This window comes from Mandrillus leucophaeus, unplaced genomic scaffold, assembly GCF_000951045.1.
Source record: "Mandrillus leucophaeus isolate KB7577 unplaced genomic scaffold, Mleu.le_1.0 Scaffold184, whole genome shotgun sequence".
NCBI classification, from domain to species: domain Eukaryota; kingdom Metazoa; phylum Chordata; class Mammalia; order Primates; family Cercopithecidae; genus Mandrillus; species Mandrillus leucophaeus.
Genome location: NW_012101854.1, coordinates 4243817 through 4264699, shown reverse-complemented (window position 1 = coordinate 4264699; position 20883 = coordinate 4243817). Strand labels below are relative to the sequence as shown.

The 20883-nt window shown below is 35.1% G+C and overlaps 1 pseudogene across 1 annotated transcript in view; it reads left to right on the top strand.

The window, feature by feature from the left end:
- Positions 1-20549: 20549 nt before the first annotated feature.
- Positions 20550-20883, top strand: part of LOC105538068 — a 42610-nt pseudogene continuing 42276 nt past the window's right edge. Inside the window, exon 1 of the transcript XR_001005835.1 lies at positions 20550-20880. The product of XR_001005835.1 is annotated as a pancreatic progenitor cell differentiation and proliferation factor pseudogene (transcript). The remainder of the gene's footprint in view (positions 20881-20883) is intronic.

Sequence of the window (20883 nt, the reverse complement as noted above, 5' to 3'; positions counted from 1 at the left end):
ATTTTACTTTTTTAAAAAAAATTGGTATGAAGTTATATTCATAATTAGAAATAATATTGTTCAGCAGCTTATGAGCAAATCCAAAGTTACATCAGCACTTCATTTTGTTCATTTGTACTAAACGCTCTTTCTGCTGTTAATTTTTTTGGCATGGTGCAAGGATGCAAAAGAGAGGCAGTGTTGCTTAGTAGAGATCATTAGGCTCTGAAGTCAGGTGCCATGCATTGTGCATCTCTGGCCCCACCAGTTTTACTCAACTTGTGATTTGGGCAAAATACTTTTCTATTCCTCCATTTTCTTTTCTGGAAAACTGAATAACAGTGGTACCTACAGCTAAGATTATTATGTGGCTTAATTGATTTTATGAACTCAATGCACTGAGGACAGTACCTGTCACATGGTTTACAATAAATGTTAGCAGGATTTGTGACATCACACCAGGGACTCATTGAATAAATATCTCAGTTAACTCCCTATTTCTTTAAGTTATAATTGTTCAAAGTAACTTTGCTCTGAACTCTGAGCTCCAAAGCAATGGCCCTTGACTTTTCTGACTATTTCTAAGCATAGTGTAGGCATGTCAGTTTAATAATGATGGTTCCTGACTTATAAAAGTAAATGTCATCAGCTTCCACCGTGAGCAAGGTGAGTGGTCTGAAAGGGAATAAAGCATCAGACATTTTGTCTCCTATTCCCAGCTCATTACTGACTTGTTAGGGCAGAATAAATAAATCACAAATAAATAAATAAACAAATCACTTAACCTTTCTGCATTTCAGTTTCAGCAAAATGAGAAGGATAAGCCTTTGCTTTGTAAGGGCCTCGAAATCATTGGCTGAAAGGTGCTACAAGAGTGGCAAGTGTTATTAGCTTTCCAGTATTTCCGTCTTTCTTATGCATACTCTGAGTGTTTGCTTTCCATCTTGGGAATTAAATACATCTTTAACATTGATATGTGGTAACTGCAGGAATTAGTGAAATTTGCCAGCTCCTCAGATAAAATCAGAGGACAAGTAAGTCAGACAGTTAATTATGTGAAATAATAGATTAGGGGAAGGAAGGGCAGCTTCAACAGAAATCACCTGATTCTTGTCCCAAGTTCAGGGTTACAACTTTGGAAGGCAAAAGGGAGGGTGGAGGTTATAGAGATAAAACGAGAGCAGTTTCTCTGTGTTGCTCATTCGTGCTTTCCCTGTACTCTGCCTAGACTTCTTCGAGACTCTTGCATCCTTTTGCTCGCACAGTGTGTAACCACTTCAATCAGATTCAAGCTGCTCTGTTTTGTATTTTTTAAGTAATCGCTGTTGCTTGATATGTCTCAAAAACCTATTTTATTTCAAAAGCCACATTCTTTGCCTATTAATTTCCTCTTTTATTTATTATTTGTAAACTCATCTTTGACAGTGCAAATACCCATGCCTTTATATGTACTTAGATGTATATAAATATACATAGATGCTTTTGTTGTTTGTAAGGGTGTTAGAGAGTTAAACAAATACTTATTATTTCCTTATTAATCACCCATTTCTTATTCTCTTAATTATTTTTAAATGACAAACATTTGTAAATTTTGGATAAATTATTGAAATACGTGAAGCATTACCATTTTTGCTCCTGTTCATAAATAGACACAAAAGAGTTACGGTTTATTGGCCGAAAGAGATTTGCTACCTTTCTCATAAATCTCTTATTTAATGTGTTTTTGTAGGAAATCAATATTACATTGGTGTAAAATACAGATAAAATATAGTACACAATACATTTTATAAAATAGGCTTCACTAGAAATACATTTATGATACATTTTAATATGTCACATTTTATTTGAATGTGGGATTATATTTTCATGTGTGTGTGAATGTGTCTTTTCCTTGGAATTTGCAAACTCCATCAAATTTGTTTGTTTTATATATATATGTGTGTTTGTGTTATATGTATGTATAGAGATGGATATAGATACAAACAAAAATATATATACACTTTTTTTTCAATATTTTGTTTTGTCAATATTTGGCACCTGAATTTTTGTTAAGCAACAATTTTTAAAGGAAGTACTATAAACACATCAATAAGCTACAGAGATGACAATACACATTTTTGTATACGTATTACTATTCTTTAAAAGAAATCTTATAGTACTCATGAATTTAAATACTTTTTATATAAGCCATGTAAATATAATGATTAACAATCTGCTGTATTCACTATTCAGTACATGAGATGTAGTATTTTTCTAATTACATACACCAGTGTGGGAGGATATGACTGCAAAAGAAGATTAAGCCATTTGTATTTATTCAGTGTTGCTTTATAGCATTAACTAGGAAACTCAGTCCTGCTGTATTGAATGCTGAGGAATTTGATTACGAGAGCAGCAGACGCTGCCAATCTTGGCTTGAGACAGCAGACTCAACTAATTGTTTATCAGCAGTGATTTAGCTGTATCATCCTTCTACAGTTTTGCTATGGACGGGAGCATTTAAAATCTGATGAAAATTACTGTTTAATAATCAGGACTTGGAAAACCCACCTGGCAAATGCATTCTTTCTTTCTTCCCCACTCCCCACCCCCATTCATTTCTCAGGCAGAGGGAAAAATGTCAAGTTTCCAAAATTTAAAATGTAGACTTTCTTAAAACAATTTTTTTTTTTTTATAAATCAGGTTACACATATGTTATCAACAGCAGGGTTAAATGTTGTTTCTGTTGTTATTGGGGTTTTTTGGCTTTATTTTACAGTTTCTACAAATGCTATTGAACCTCTGTTTTGTTTCTCACTTTTATGGTTGAAGATCATGGGTCAGTGGTTAGGGTTGCTTTTACAACTGTAGAAGCTATCTTTTGATTGCTGCTCCACTTGTCACCGTGTCTAGGTTCTGTTGTGTAAAGCTTATTGGAGGTAGAGCTTTAAAATATAAAATAAATGTAAATCTATTATATTACATGTCTAAGTAAGATAATTCAGATATCTTTTTAAAAAGATGATTTGTGCAGCTGAAATTCTACTACTCATGACAAAAAAAAAGCTGTGTCTAAAATAGTGTATTTTATTATATATCTAAGAAGGAGAAAAATATTTCACATATACAGGAGAGGAACAAGGTCTTCTAAAATAATATATAATAAATAAGGGTGTGTGGGTGAGCTGAGTGCAAAATCAATCGCCCCCTGGTTGCCAGGTTTGATGAAGTAGATATTTAATAAGTTGGGACATTTACATTCACTCACCACTCAACTGAGCTTTGCAGAGAGTTTCCCTAAGATTAGTATGGCATTTCTGTAAGTTGACAGTTCAATGCACAGAAGGAGTCACTTAAATGGTTCTCCATTTTCCCCGAAGCAAAACTTGCAGTGAGCATATGTAACAGTCTGTACTCCTGCGTGAATACCAATTGGTGTCATTAGGTGCCTGTAGTCTCGGGTTGCATTTTCAAGGCGTGATTTTCAACTGGAGTCGACTCAGACATACCAGTGTCATATCTTCACTGTGGGTTTCATAGTTTGACATTGTCTAAGTGATTGGTTTGGTTCTGGGAACATCCCTAGTAATATCTCATCTACTTGGAGAAAAGGATGAAACTAAAAATTTGATGGGTTCCCCTCATTCCGTACCCACTGGACTCCTGAGAATCCCTGGTAGATGGGAATAAAGAATCAGTAGAAACAGCAGCACAGAAAGGTGGCTGTAACAAAGAATAATAGAGTGATTCTAATATTTTAGTCAGATATTCAAGAAACTAACCAGAATTAATTCTTTCCAGCAATTGAGAACCGTAAACTCCTGAACTCATCAAGGTTTTTGTTCCCATACCATTTGTCATTGGACAACATGTGTTTATATTCTACACCCTCAAAATGATCACAGTGGCATAGTTTTAGAGTGGGATGGCCTGGATTTGAGATCCTGACTTACTATGTTGTAGATATGAAACTTTAGACAATCATTTTCCCTACTCTAACTCCTATTTTTAAAATTTCTATGTTATAGTATATCCTGTATTTCTGTGAGATAATACATCCCAAAATACTATCTATCTAAAAGGCAAAATGGTACATAAATATAAAACATCAGAATTAATATGTTATTTGGTCTCTGAGAAACCTCATTACAGTTTTGGGGGGGGGGGGTGTTTCCCAAAATATTTCAATTGCTTCTATAATTTTCTCTATACTTTTATAAGGAATATTGACTATAAGATACAATAAGTTTATCTTTTGATAAAGCAACTTCTTAGTATATAAAAAGTATAATGGAGGTATTTTAGAACTGGGGGAATTAAATATATTATTTGGCTTGTAAAAATATATTAACCTAATTACATATCTTAAAACAGATAAGAGAAGAAACCAACCTTAGTCTTTCACAGAGAATAGCCATTTTAGCGTGTCTGTGACTCCAGTGGATATTGTAAAAAACATGTTTAGAATACAAAAGACATTCTTCCTTCGAGTTACAATTTTTGTTCATAAAGGTCCGCTTGCAGTTTTCAGTTATCCTTAGATCAAATAAAGTTATCCATATGTAATGGAAAACTCTTTCAAGTTTTCAGCTCATGGGCAATTATTAAGTTTACTGCCAATCATCCATCCAAATCACAGCAGAAGGAGCTTTATCCTTTTCAATTTCTTGCTTAAATTTTTATTTTGTATCTCAGAAGATTAATGAAATTGATGAGAGAATTTTGTGAGTGTTATAAGCTTGTTCAAGGTTTTAGATATATAATTTCCTTCTTCCAAAGGTTGTAGAATCTGATTCAAATTCTGAATTTCTCAAATTTTGTGTCAAACTAGTTCCATACCATTGTTGTGGTAAATATGTACCTTAAAAGTGCTACAAAGTCCTTTTTCTATTTGGTTTGCATGACCTTGTTATGAATTATTTATTGACCGAACATCTATCTTTGAAATTCTTCAAAACTGAAGAGGATAAAGAGATTATGGTGCAAGATTTACAATTTTTCAGAGAAAATACGGGACAGTAATAGAAATAATTATTTGATTTTTTAAGTTTAAGGCAATTTAGTCCAGTTTGCGGAAATTCAGTTTCCACTATTATTTTCCTCATCATTAATACCAAAAATACGAACAAAGAGCTAATGTGCACGACCATTTAAATTTGAAAGAGAGAGTCGGTCTTACTATGGCTATGAACAATGAAAACAGCAGAACATTTCAACAGTGTTAAGATTGCTATATCTTAAAATATGTGCATGAGAAAAAGTTTTGAAAAATAAAACATTAATTATGAGACATGGTTATAATAGATACAAGTTAATTATTATGACATGAATTGAATATCAGCAGGAGCTGGCATAATTGATGTCAGATGAATGTGGAAACTCCCTAGGATGAACTCAATCCCAGATGAAGTGACGATTGGAAAAATATAAAAGCTGTTGTGATGCATGTCCTCATCCCCTGATGAAAGCCGATTAATTCCAAAAGTTGATATTAAGTCAGTGGGGGGAAAATCTATAAAGATCCTTTCATAAAAGTTTGAATGAAATGCTGGCTATTTTCTATCCTTAAGGTATGAAGAATGTCATTTGTTTGGGTGGATATTTTGCTACTATTCATTAAAGGGTCCATTGAGTCCTACATCCTCCACCTTCCTCCTCCTGTAATTGTTTCATATCCCTTGATATGAAGTGTAATTTGTTCTTTTTTTTTTTTTTAACGTCTTCTCTTTGTATAAAAGTAGACGGATATGCATTTTAGATTCTTTTGTTTCATTACACGCCAAATTAGCAGCACTTTCACTAGCCTGGTTTTGATATTTCATTAATTCTAGGAATAGCAGTGGGTGGCAGAATAGGGCACCAACAGGTAGGGGCAGAGCCAAATCTGTCTCTTGCTTTTGTTTGTAACATTTGAGCTATTAGTTGTGGAAGGAAAAAAAAAATCTCCATTGAATTGAAACCAGAGATTTTTAATTTTTTATTTGTTCAGTCCTATTTGCAAAATCTTCATTGATTCATTTTCACAGATTTTGTTCCTATACTTATAATTCCAACAGACAAATGAGCAGAATCTATCTATATCTATATGCAGATATAGATACAGATATCTACATATCACAGACTCTCCAATGATTATTTTTGCACTCAGAATTAAGGGATCCAGTTGCATCAAAGAATTGACATTCTACCTCTCTGATCTATTGATTTAACATGGATACTACACTAACTTTTGTGTTGTTTCATGTAAGCATGTTAGCCAATCTTAGGTTGATAACACATCATGAGGAATGCCAAAGGTAGCTCAAGTAGTAATTAGAATTAAAGAAAATTTATATCCATTAGATCATCTTTCTTATAAAAATGAAAAATCAATAACCAAAAAAGATGTTCATCAGGATCCCAGCTTATTCAGAATCTCTCCTGTGATTATCCTCAATACCTTTATTTGTCTGTTTCTAATGATCTGAGTTTGTCTTTGATTTCCACGCTATTCCACCTTTGTAGAGAACTTAGTGTCACTTCTTAGAACACTGTCTGAGTATGCTGTTGTCTGGGAATTCAGCTTACTGTATATTATTGACTGTTCACTCTTTTTTATAGTTTTTTTTTTTTTTTCTCAGCTCTCAAATCCTATTACTACTTCCAGAGACTGTCTAGTATTATTTTGGGTTACATTTTTTTTTTCTAATGATACCGTTTGGTTTCAACAGATAATAATAAAAGGTATTTTACTGCTAATGCTTGGCGAGATATTGTTCTACACAGACATTACAGTAGTGATTTGTTATCAAAAGAGTTGGTCTGGAGTTTGTGCAAATGATTTCACCATGACCCCAGTCTTTTCTAAACAATAAAACATACATGCTTATTCACACATCTATACATAATTTAATCATCTCATATTTTCATTCATGTCCCTGCACTGCCAGAAACATTCCATGATATTCTTTTATCCTTAACTCATGACCATGTACTTTATGACCTTCCTTGCTTCACATCTTCACCTCTTTCTCCGGAAAAAAAGAAATCCTTTGTTGAGATCTGCTGCTCTTCTAAGAGGTAGCTCCCTCCACCTGGGAACTCCCCATTAAAAAAAGCCTTTACATTGCCTACAGGCTGCCAATTAGTCTTCTACCATAACTGTGGCTGCTTTTTTAGAGAAACTTTTTTTTTTTGTTATCTATTGTGTTAACTCACACTAACGTTAACGTTATAGGAATTTGACCTATAAATTTCTAAAACTTCACTGCAGAAAAAGAAATCTAACATAATATTATGAAATAAAGCTACTTCAATGGAGATGGCTTATTACAACATATAATAGCAGCTCATTTATCCAATTTATTTGGTAGAATGAAGTTTCTTCCCTAAGTAAACTTCCCAGATAACACAGGCACTGTTTATATTCCCATTTTCACTACATATATATTTTGATTAAAACGCTCTTAAATATACAGCATGTTTTGGTATCATAGCAAAAACCTATGGCCAACATGATTTAATATTTTCTTAAAGACTTGAGGCTCTTCATTACAAAAATCAATTGTTCGGTTCTATATTATTCTTGGGGTTTCTGACCTGTGTGCTCCTATGTTAAACACCCACAGACAGTTGAGATTTTACTGTTTGTTTGTCTTGTTTTCATTGTTCTGTGTCAGCTATCAGTTCTTGCTTTACTAATAGCATCACGGTTTTAAAAAGACCAAAGATGTCTTGAACAAATTAGCACCAAAAGCCATGCTGGGAATCACAGTTTGGGAAAACTTTGAGTTCACTCCTTATTATCCTTATTTCATCAGCTTTTTCCTTTATTTTGTTCAGGTTCTTCTGCCTTTGTTCCATTCAGGCGGATACAATATGGGAGAAGCAACAAAGAAAGTTGTGATTGCACATTAACCAGGCAAAACAGCGGACAAAAACAGTTCCCCTGTCTGGGGCAAAGAATGGATAGCTAACAGATGTGGTTCCTGACTTGCTTGGCAGTAGTAGAAAGGATCTGAGTGTGAATATATTTTCCTAGAAACTTAGGAAATTACCCCCACTACAATGGTCTCTCCCACAGAATATAAGGCAGTTGAGGACAGAAGCTCTGTCTTTTCACAAGCTATTAGCATTTGTGGCCTGGCGGGCTGGCTGGCTGGCTGACAAGATAGCAGAAGTGAAGGAATAAAGAAAGCATTAATAAGGAGAAAAGCAGATTGGCAAACATCCCTTTGGTGAAAATGAGACCTGCGCTCCCCTTTTCCTACATCAGCTACTAAAAGTGTCCTGAAAATAGTTTACAACAAACATGCTTTTCCTGAGACCATCAGGGTCACTTTCTCCATTTGAAGTGGGGTGGAGTGGGGCGGGTGCGGAATAAACCAGCCTATAGAAAATATGAATAAAGCGTCAATCAAAGCTGTTTTTTCTGTGTGTGCTCTGGTAATTATGAGCCATATTCCTCTATTGCTTTTTTTATTTTTAAACACAACTAGATCTGGTAGTTTGACAGCATTTTTTTTTTTTTTTTTTTTTTTGTCTTGTTCTTTTTTCTTCCTCTTCCTCTTCTGGCCCCTCCCCGCCTTTAACAAAGACAGAACCTTCAAACTCTTTTCATAGCAAGGCTGGAAATCCTGCCAGGTAAAAAAAAAAAAAAAAAAAAAAAAGTTATTGAAAACCTTTCTCCCCTTATAGGCCCGTTTTGACAGGAAATCTTTGAGAGGCAGCAGCAATGAAGTGCCCAGAGATTTCATCTGTCTTCTTTTGCTTCAGGAAATGCTGAGCGCAAGGCTCCCTATTAGGCAAATAGAAGGAGTACCAAATCCCCTTAACAATCATCTTGGGCCGGCTCCTGAGTTGACAGCTCTCTGTGTCCTAGACTGTCAGACAGGCCCTCGAACTGAGGATCACAATACTGGGTACAGTGTAAAAGTTTCTGACAGGACTTTACAAAACAATATTATATTGACTCTGTTTGTGGATTATCTGGCACCATCAACTTTGCATAGGCTAATCAGAATAAAATCTATTATACTAGGACGGCATTAATTTGCAGCTTTTTTGCTTTTTCCTCCATGGTTTTGACATAAAATTCTTGTCTGGGTGTTTTTCCCCTGTCATTCTGTGTGATTGGTTAAATTTCAGCAATCATTACCTGCTATATTATAACATCCAATAGGATGACAGTGTTGTTTTTTTTTTTTTCTGACAGATGCCAAATCTAAATTTCAAATAATCCTTTCAAATATCAAAATGCCAGCTTGTAGAAATACTGCAGAATTCTTAGCAGATGTACTTTAAAAAATAATCAGGATTAGGCAAAATGGGTAAAGTTCAGAGCAAAAGTTAAAAAAAACTTTCATAATTTTAGGTAGACATACTTATGTTAGTTTAGATTTGCTTTTGAATTTTCTGTTATTAAAAGCTATATTTAACTACCACATTATAGATACTTTGCAAACAAAAACCCTGAATTTAGAAGTGTAAATCAATTTGCAAAGAACTTTGACAAAAAATTGATAAACAGTAGAATAAACAAGTATCATATACTGTGTGTGAACTAATCATATTGTAGATTTAAACATTAATTAAATAACAGCCTATGTCCCATGAAATAGAAGCAAAGGGGACGGGAGAGGATATAATTCCTAAAACATTCCTCAAAGTAAATTAGATGGCAGTGATGTGATTTTTAGCATATCTGTGATGAGAAAACAAGCTATGAAAAGGATGCCTGTAGTTGTTTAACAGTAGACTTGAGAGAATTCACCTCATCTAAGCTTATATTTTGGCAATTAACATTCAAAAACAATAATCAGAATAACAGATGCAAAAGGATTAAAAATTTCCGAATTCTGACGGGAAGCCATACAAAGAGCATCCTAAATGGCTTCTCCGACTCTAGCCCTGCTCTCTGTAGGTCCAGCCACCAAACAGCTGTCCCCAGGAGATATTATTTAAAGGTGGTATTAAGTGACTCTTCTACATAAAACCCTTTAACAATTTCTGATGCATAAAACTAATGTCCAAATTCCTTATGATGGCTTGTAAGACTCTCCTTTATCTGGACCCTGCCTCTCTCACCAGGCTCATCATCTTAGCATAAATATCTCCATTATAATGGTTTATTTACTGGAGTCTATCAAACACCTTCTATGGCACAGCAACTTGAATATATTGTCATGAACTGACTGGTTGATCGAAATAGATTGCAAGTATAATGGATACTTTGGTTGCCTTTTTAGTATTCATGTTTCCATTCCTCCTTCCTTAAAGACTTTCACATTTGTTCAGGTACCCTCTCTTTCCCTGTGCAGCCCTTATGTGGCAGTGGAAGTCCGTCAGTCCCTGATTGCAGACACAGGCTTTCTGATTGTCAGAGAAATAAATTAAATATTAGAATAAGAAGATAAAAAAGTAAAACATACAGAGATGTGGATATTCTATCCACTAAGCCCATTATCCAAGTATTAAGAATTCTAGAATTTGAAAAAAAAAAAAATCAATAGATGGCATTCAATTATCATATAAATATTCAATGAAATTATCCCAGAATGGAAAGGTCCCAGAGAATGCTGATCACAGGAAAAATATAATAACAAACAAATAGTGAACTACAAATTTTAAAAAACAAATAAATCATTGTAAAATTTTAAGACACTAAAAATAAAGAGAAACCTCAAACATTTCCAGAAAGAGAGAAAGAAAGAAGGGAAGGAGATGAACAAAAAAGGAAAGAAGAAGGGAAGAAAGGAAGAAATACAGGAAGGAAGGAAGAAGGAAGGAGATAAAATCTTTCTTTATCTTACAAAAAGAGCAAAATCAGACTGACATCAGACATTATCAGCAATATTAAATGCTAGAAAATAACAGAGAAATGCCTTTAAAATTATGAGGACAAATAATTTTAGACTAGATATCCTATATTGAACTAAATCATCAAATCACATATAAGGACAAAAGAAAGACTTTCTAGACACTGCTGTGTTTCCTGCATATTATCTTAGAAAGTTTATTGAAAATATGCCACAGCATGAAAAGGGATTAAGTAAAGAATGAAGTCATGGGGTCCGGTTAGAGGCAGATCTAATCAGCACATTTATGAAGGGTTGCTCCAGGATGATAGATGTCTAACGGTTCCCGCTTGGAACCAAAATGTGGAGGCTTCAGAAGGAGGGTCTCCACGGAGAAAGAGTAGGGCTGAGAGAAGAGGGGAAGTTAGTAAACTAATACTTTGCACAATTAAGAACATGGTAAGCAGAGAATTTAAAAAAGAAAGAAAAAGAAAAAAACAAAAAGCTTATGTTGGTGTGAGTGGGTTTAAAAGGATTAGCATTTCCAGGAAAATAAAAATATTGCATAAGATATATAATGCATATCATCTCTCTGTGTAATGGACAGAATTTACCACTGTGCCTCGACTCCTAGAACAGTGTTAACTAGGAGAAAAATGCTGTTTAAGAGCTTGTGGAATGTAGAAAGGAAGGAAGGGAGAGTGATAATAATGAAAATTCTCTATATTAATTTTCAACATTTAAATTCAATGGGCGAAATGCAGTAACTGTAAAGTTGCTGAATTAAATATAAAATGTATCAAACTTAAAAATGTAAAAGTACGTCAGATGCCACATACTAAGAGCTGAAAGAAAATTTACGGAAAATAAAATCCTCATTTTTGTATTGTGGGAGATCAGATATTTTCTCTTCAGTTTATGAGATAAGAAAAAAGGATGTAAGTGTGTATCTTTAAAATGAAGTGAAAATTTAAAATGCTAATGCAAAGAATCTAAGTCTTTACATGTCATAATAGGAATGTGATAATAATATTTACAATTAAAAAAACAGGAAGAGTAAAATTAGTAACTTACGTAAAAATAAGAATACAATGAAAAGTATAAAAAACAAAATGATTAAAAGATGTTACTTCCAGGGAATAGCACGGAGGTGGAGACAGAACAAAGAGTTGTTGCTGCTCATAAAATATACCTTTATTATTATTATTATTATTATTATTATTATTATTGTGTGTGTGTGCGTGCATGTTTGCATGTGTTTTAGACATATGTGGGTTAGTTTTATTTTTAAACGTAAAGTTAGGTGAAGTCTCTGTTTTGCTTTTCTACATGCGTTTTAGTAATAGGAAATTATAGCTAAATTCCTCCTTATTTTTCTATGTTGCCTTTCTTTAAAAAATTTCTTTTTTTAGTAGAAACAGAGTCTCCCTATGTTGCCTAGGCTGATCTTGAACTCCTGGCCTCAAGAGATCCTCCTGCCTATGCCTCCTAAAGTGCTAGGATTCCAGGTGTGAGCCACTATGTCCTGTCTTATGATGCCTTTTTAAATTGACAATTGCTTTGAATGTTTTGCTACACTCCAAAGTAAATATATCTAAGCGTCAGGAAAATCACTGTGTCAGTTAGGACTGGTTATAAGCAACAGAAATTGAGTCTAGATGAAAAGACATAGAAGGAATTTATTGGAAGGACACTGCACTGAACAACTCCTACATTCAACGAAAATGTGATATACCTGGCCAGAGAAAGGTCTAGAGTTACCATACCTCTGGGGAGAGGAAAGTCTGGATGGAATAGATTGGATCAAGTGCTCACCCACTGGTGAGGGTGAAACAGGGTGGAGGAGGTAGAATTAATGTGATTGATGGTTGCACAAGGGCTGTCTGTTATGGGGAAGTGAAAGTAAAGTCATGGAAACCAAAGTGAAGTAAAATTGATTTCTGTTACTAAAAGATGATGACAGGATTCTGTGTAGCCAAAACAAATGTTTATTACGTTAACCTTAACATTTAATTGTCCTGTGTAGGAGTTTCATCCTTGGTGAAACACACTGTGTTTTCTGAGTTACCAAACCAACCAACAAAACAACATTATATACATAACCTAGAATAAAAAGGAGTGTCCTGCCAGTTCTGCCTCCAAAACATACTTCCATCTCTTTACGTCTTGTATCTCTAGAGTTTATCATCATTTTTTAATTGAGTCTTATAAAATAACCCCCTAGTTTTTCTTCCCTGCTTGTACTTTTGCCCTAACCCCCATGCTTCCTTGTCTACCAAGTTGCCCGAAGTATAGTTTTAAAACATAGATCATATCACGTTACTTCTCTGCTTGATTACTTTATCATTGCACAAACTCCTTAGCCTGACACCTTTCTTTACATCTGCCTCTGCACCCTCCTCACTTCTGGGCTCTTGGATTTACAGCTCCATCTGCCCAGAATGCTGTTCCTCCAATGCCTCCTATGAGTAGCTCATTCTCACTCTTCTACATAAAGTACTCCCCCATTCTCAGGTATTCTGTCACATGACCATATTCAGTTGATTCATAGTACCTGTCTGGATTGAATGTTTTCTTTTTCACTAACTTGCTTACTGTCTCTCTAGGCCCAATAAGAGCTTCAAACTGGAAAAGGGCCAAAACCTTCTCTGATATGTTTACCATTGAATCCCTAGCACCTATAATTGTGCCTGCCACTTACTAGGTGCACAAAATTAATACTTACTGAACAAATAAATGAATGTGCAAATTTGGTTAAAAAGTGAACGGGTTTACCTTCAAACTGTAACTCGTTTATTTTATTTTATTATTTATTTTTGAGACCGAGTCTTGCTCTGTCACCCAGACTGGAGTGCAGTGATGCGATCTCGGCTCACTGTAAGCTCCACCTCCTGGGTTCACGCCATTCTTCTGCCTCAGCCTCCCGAGTAGCTGGAACTACAGGAGCCCGCTACCATGCCCGGCTAATCTTTTATTTTATTTTATTTATTTATTTTTATTTTTAGTAGAGATGGGATTTTACCGTGTTAGCCAGGATGGTCTCCATCTCCTGACCTTGTGATCTGCCTACCTCGGTCTCCCAAAGTGCTGGGATTACAGGCGTAAGCCACCGCGTCTGGCCAACCCTGTTTATTAATGAATAACAAAAAGCAGTTAACTTTCTGTTAATCAAATTGATCTGTAATGCTTTGTGCACCAGATTGTCTATTGGCAGCATCCACTTCTAGACACACCAGAGGGTTGAGGTGGGAACTTTCGGGAATTTCCCAAAAGCTCCTACCAGCAATATTGCAGGTTTGTTCCTCAAATGAGAATAACAAGAGATTTGGAAGGAAGCACAGAATCAAAAACCGTATGACTTCTTCTCTGGCAACAGCTGACAGATGTGTGTCTTTAACATGTGAAATTTTGCAACAGCCTGTGTGTGTTTAGTTTTGAATCACCTGCCTAATTTCTGGATTGTCACTGGCAAGTTTATGAAACTTCTGCAGCTTTCCAACTCTCAGAATGCCAGTTGCAATTTGAAAATTATCAGCATTTTCACCTGACTCTTTAGTCATCATTCTAGTGCTTTTTGTTTTAAATTGTTATTTTGAAATGGTTCCAAACTTCCAGAAATAATAGAGCAAAGCCCCACATAGTCTTCACCTGGAGATACCACTTAAGCTTTACCCATATCCCCACTAATGTCTTTTATGGTATACGAATCATGCATTGCATCTAATTGTCTTCCTAGTCTCTTTCTACCTAAAGCAGGGCTTCAGTCTTTCATTTCCATGACCCTGATGTGTTTGAAGATTACCAGTCAACAATTTTGTAGAATGTTTCTCAATTGGATTTGTCTGATATTTTGTCATGATTAGAACTGGGCTATACATTTTGGGCAGGAATAGCACAGAAGTAATGCAGTTCTTCTCATTATGTTCTATCTGGTAGCACACAATGTTGATTTGTCTCAGTAGTAGTGGTTTAAATTTCGATGACAAGATTGAGACTGTGAATAACAGGTTTCTCCACAGTTAAGTTTTGTTTTCTTTGGTTTTGTTTACTTTGTAGATACAAAGTGTTTTCTGTGGAAATTTTGAGATTGTATTAATATTTCTTCTCTCATTCCACTTTCACTCAACAGTTTTAGTACTCGTTGATATTTCTTGTCTGAATTAGTACTGTGATAATTGCAAAATGGTGAATTTTTTTTAAAATTCAGTCATTTCTTTCACATTTACTGGTTGGCATTGATGGAAGGGCAGGTTTTTCTTTTTCATACTTATTTATCCATATGGATTCACGGATTTCTATGTCATTCTATGGATTAGTATCTGTGACTATTTATATTCATTTTGATGCTTAAGTTTCTTGGGTTTGGCCAGTGGGAGTCACTTCAAGCAGGTTTTCTTTGTCCCTTTTCATTTGACCTACAAAATGCTTTTATTCTTTCTTTGAATGTTGCATTACTTATTTACATACTTTATTACTTCCAGGAACATATTTTTTGTTGTTGTTTTGTTTTGTTTTTTCCAAATTCAGTCCTGGACTCTGCCATTTGCCCAGAAGCTCCACTTTATTGTAATGAAGAGTTGTACTGTACTTAGAAACCAAGCTTTGCATGCCAGGAGAGTTCATTGCTACTGGGGTGTTGCTACATCTAGAACTTTCTATTAACAGAGTGAGAAAATATATGTATGAATGAATATGGATATACAACTACACACATATTCACACACATACATACATCTTTATAACTATATTTTTACATATCTGTCATCTATGATCTATCTATCATCTATCTATCTATCTATCTGAAAACCTTGAGTTTATGCCAGTACCGCCAATTTCAGTCTAACACCACAGGTTTATTCCAACTTCCCTTATGTCCATATTTGTACCTTCCTTCTCCTTCAGTGAGAAATCTGTTTCCATACTTCATTTATTTATTTGCCCAATTTCCTCAATGTCACTAATCACCATCCCTGCCAGACTGCATGTACTTACTGCCTTGCTCCAACGTATCAAATTCTCACAGGCTTGCATTGATGGCTTCTGGGATGTCCCTGCCATCCTGTTCCAACAGGCTGTCCTTATGTAAAGCCTGTGCAAGTTGTCATTACAGGTTGTCGCCTGACTACATTGACTCCCTGCTTCAAGATAACATCGTTCCACAGGTGACCATCACTGCCATTGCTAATATCTTTTAAAGCAGGAAAAAGGGCAGTTTCTAGTTCATATTTACAACCCCAACCCTCTATATTAAATTCCTTTCTGCTTGACATACCTAGAGCAAATTTTGTTTCCTTAAACGAAAGCTAATCATTATACTTCGGTACATAATGTCAATGTAAAAAATTCTAATGCACTGTAATTTTATATGTCAAATAAATAAAATTGTACCTGAAAGTCAAAATAATAAAAATATTTGCTTAAATATTGCTTAAATATTGTATTTGCTTAAATATTGTATTTACTTGTACTGTATTTCTTGTATTGTACAAGAAAAAATCATGACAAATTTTTTTATCTGAAATAAAATATTTGCAAATTTTAAAAGTGTTGCTACTAATAACCTAGCAGATGCTTGAAACATTTTATTATAGATTAATAGATATGTATTTTTCACTTGCAGTATGTAATTGAAGCTTAGAATTTTTGTCCTGCCAAACTGATTTGAAGTCACATTTATGCAGAAAATGCCAGACTATTATAACTGTTAAAGATGTGTTTAAAAAACTCAAGTGCTGATAAATATTAGATAATAAATTTTAGAATATTATTTTATGGAATAAATTTGTCCTTTGAAAGAAGGCTGAGTTTTATTTTTATTTTCATGGAATGGTGTGTGGAATAAAAGTTTCTGCAAATAAAGGAAAGTCACTGCATTACAGAAACATATTCATTATCTGCTTGTCAGGACAGAATTTAACTAGCTGGGGGCACAAGCGATGCTATTTGTGAAAGAAAGCCTTTTCCAAATCTGGCTCTTGTAACCTTCTATCTGTTCATCTTGTGCCACATGACAGGTGAAAAATGTAACCTGAGAAAAACTGATGCTTTGAAATATTTCTACTAAGTGAAGTTTATTCATCTGAAATATTTGCTTGCAAGGAAAATACCCCTGGCAGTGTTTTCATATCTTTCTCTCATAGTTTTAAAATCCTTGGGATTTTTAAAATGATGAAATTAAAAGAAAATATGCATCAAGTTCATTTGGACTTTTGGAAAAGAAAATTTTCATCCTTTGTAAAATAAAATATACAAATAAACAAAAGCCTCAGAAAAAGTACTGTTAGAATTCTCAGTTCTAGTATGTGTATGAAGCAATATAAGAATTTTTAAAATGATCGACATAAGTGTCCTGGCTATCTCATTTGTATACTTGAAATTCACTATTAATTCACCTGTTGCTAAATTCCACCATGAACACAAAGTAATCTTTTTTAAAAAAAGTCAGAGTCAATTTTCAGCTGATCTAATTCCAAGGGTTTAAGAGGCATAGAATGAAAATTAATAAGCTGAGGAAATCTAAGCTCTTTAATTTGATTCAGTAAATATTTATTGGTTTATTCCTGTATTCTAGGTACACTGCTAGGTATTAAGACAGTTATGAATGAATCTGAATGTAGCATAGTCTTGTGCCACAAAATGTTTTCAGTCAATTACCGGAGAAGTGGAAAAGGGAATTTATACATATCAGTGTAACATAAAGAAGCAGTTTTTAATAAATGCCTTAAGATTTCGTCTAAGTGGCAGTGAAAGTTATATTTTCTCCTTCACTGCTTTCCTATCTTGTAATTTGGATTGGCACTTTAATATGTAGAATATGTATGGTCACTGTGAAATAATATCCGGAAACAGAAAAGAATTGAAAACATTGGAGGTTTAGTAATAATATTTAGTACAGTGTGAATGTCACCCAAAATATAAAACTTAATCCTCACCATGGTAATATTGAGAGGTGGGGATTTTGAGGAAGTGACTAAGTCATGAGGGTTCTACCCTCACAAAAGAATTAATGCCCTTATAAAAGAGATTTCAGAGAGAGTTAACTTCTCTTGTTCTTCTGCTCTTCTGCCACGTAAGAACATCATGTTCATTTCCTCCAGACGATGCAGCTATAAAACACCATCTTGGAAGCAGGGACTGGGCTCTCACCAGACACCAAACCTTCATCTTGGATTTCCCAGCCTCCAGAACTGTGAGGAATACATTTCTGTTATTTATAAACTACCCAGTCTGTGGCATTGTGTTATAGCAGCACAAACAGACTAAGGCAATATTCTAAAATGGCAAGGGACAGTATGCTAGAGCAGCCTTTCCCAAACGGTGCTCAAATGTGCATGTAGTTGATGCTGGAAAAGAAAGAAAATAAAAGGTACTCCAAGGTCAGTGAGTTTGAGAAATGTTGGATTAATTAAAGATGAACCAGCTTCTTTCTTGTAGAGTTCTCTTGTAGAAAATAATTCCAAGAGGGAATTATAATATGCTGGGACACGATTTGGGGAAGTCTATGCTACGAAAACAGGCAGAAATAGCAGGCAAAACAACAACCTAAAATCACAATTTATTTAACTGCTTTGATTTCCTGTACTCTTTTAAAACATTTAACTCAAATGTTGCTTGTAGCTTAGCCAGTATCAATCCCTGTTTTCTGTTGCCACATTTAAAGACTGGAAACAAATGCATCAAAATGCTTGCTATCTTTTTATCCCTTGCAGATGTCCTTGCTCCCTGGTAAAGAAAGCATTGGAATGTTGCCATTTTAATTAGGCTTAGCTACAAAAAAAGCCTTAATCTGCTATTGAGATGTATATTTGCCTGTTTTATTAAAGCTTAGAGGAGGGGGAAAGGTGGTTTTCCATTTATGGAAGTTACGTAATAATACAGATACACTTATTCCAAGATAGTTTTTACAACTTGGAGTGAATATGAAATATAATTGATGATTTTGAAGCCCTTCCCAAAATAAAGAACACTTTTATGTTATTTTTAATAACCAGAATTTTTTTCTATCATTATTAAGTCATTACTTTTTGAAACAGTGTCAGGTTAGTATAATTTTTCATATTAAAAAGAATCTCCCATTCCTATATCAGATACTTTTATTATTGTAAATATCACCTTCCCTTAATTAAGGAGAAATCAAACAGAGAAAACAGCTTTTATGAGTGTTATTGGCCTGCTATAATACTGTATCTCCAATGTTTAAGTTTATGTTCATTTAAGTCTTATGTTTATTGTAAATTATTGTAAGAACTTTTAAGATTTTTATACATTTTTCATGATTTCTTTTCTTTCTTTCTTTGTTTTTTTTTTTTTTTTTTTTTTGATGGAGTCTAGCTCTGCTGCCCAGGCTGGGGTGCAGTGGCACGATCTCTGCTCATTATAACCTCCGCCTCCCGGGTTCAAGAGATTCTCCTGCCTCAGCCTCCCAAGTAGCTGGAATTACAGGCACCTGCCAGCATGCCCAGCTAATTTTTGTCTTTTTAGTAGAGACAGGGTTTCTTTGTGTTGGCCAGGCTGGTCTGGAACTCCTGACCTCATGATCCGCCCTCCTCGGCCTCCCAAAGAGCTGGGATTACAAGCATGAGCCACCGTGCCTGGCCTGCAACATTTCTTAAGAATGAATTTTTAATATGTTCAGGCAGGATTATTCTATGTTACGGAATCTGGGGGTTCTATACTTGGTTTTAATGTAATAAATATTTATTTAAAGGTAAAAGAACATGAAGGGGGAAAGGTGTCATAAATATGAATACACCAAACATTTAAAATAAATAAGTCTTAAGGACACAAAGACATACAGAGTAATCAAATGGATTTGGGGGATCTGAGGGTGGGGGAGAGTTTGGGAGGGGGGTGAGGGATAAAAGACTACGTATTGGGTACAGTGTACACTGCTCGGGTGATGAATGCACTAAAATCTTAGAAATCACCACAAGAGAACTCATCCATGTAACCAAATCCACCTGTACCCCAAAAACTATTGAAATAAAAATAACAAGAGAAAAAAATAAAATAAATAAGCCTAATAATTATCTTGGAACATGAACAACCATATTAACATTTAGCTATCGTTTTTGAAAATATTATGTTTATGAATTAATCATTGTGTTAATGTTTTAGTTACATGAGAGCATGTAGCAGTGATAAGGACCAAAGACCACAGAAATTAAACTCTGGCTCCACCACTGTAGGATGTGTGTCCTTGGAAAAATCTCTGAACTTCTCTGTGACTCAGTTTCATCATTTGAAAAATCAGAATGATATTAGCAGCTACTTGAAAGTACTGTTTTGAGGAATAAATAAGTTAATATTCATGAAGTACCTAGAATAACGCCTGGAACATGGTTAGCATTAAATACACTTGGTTTGCCTCTTCAAACCTAACATTTATTTCAACAGTAGTTAGACTCAGTTCACCTTAAAAATTCAATCCAATCCCTTTCCTTTAAGTGCTATAGTTGCCTTTGGCTATTATTACTTAAAAGCTCCTCTAAGAATTAGTCAGACATTGGAGAAAGCAAAAGTAAGATTTTAATTTGTAACTTCACATGAGTGCTAATCTAGAAGTACCAAAAATCTCCATCAAAGTTTAATGAAAGAAACAGAGTGCTCTACTTCTAAACAAATTAATGAGGTCACCGCTAACTTTTCTTTTAAAAATTGTTAAACACAACTATCATTAAATCAATGTTGTGTTGAACAAACAAAACTCTTCCAACCAATACTGCCATGAACAAATACTTACATCTAGAAAAACACAAAGTCTTTACATTACCTCTCTCTCATATGCACTTTTAAAAACATACTTCAGGAGGTCCCACCAGCCAGCAAGCCAGAGCATGGCGGCCATCCCCTCCAGCGGCTCGCTCCTGGTCACCTACGACTACTACCGGCGCCGCCTGGATTCCACTTTCAGCAACAGCTCCTGCGGCAGTATCGAGTGCCCCGGGGAAGCCATTCCCCACCCCCTAGGTCTCCCCAAGGCTGACCCGGGTCACTGGTGGGCCAGCTTGTTTTTCAGGAAGTCCAGCCTCCCGTTCATGGCCACGGTGTTGGAGTCCGCAGAGCACCCGGAACCCCCGCCCCCCGGCCCCCCAGGCCTCCAGCAGCATGACCACCGGTGTTCTGGCTCGGGACGCCCCGAGTCCAGCA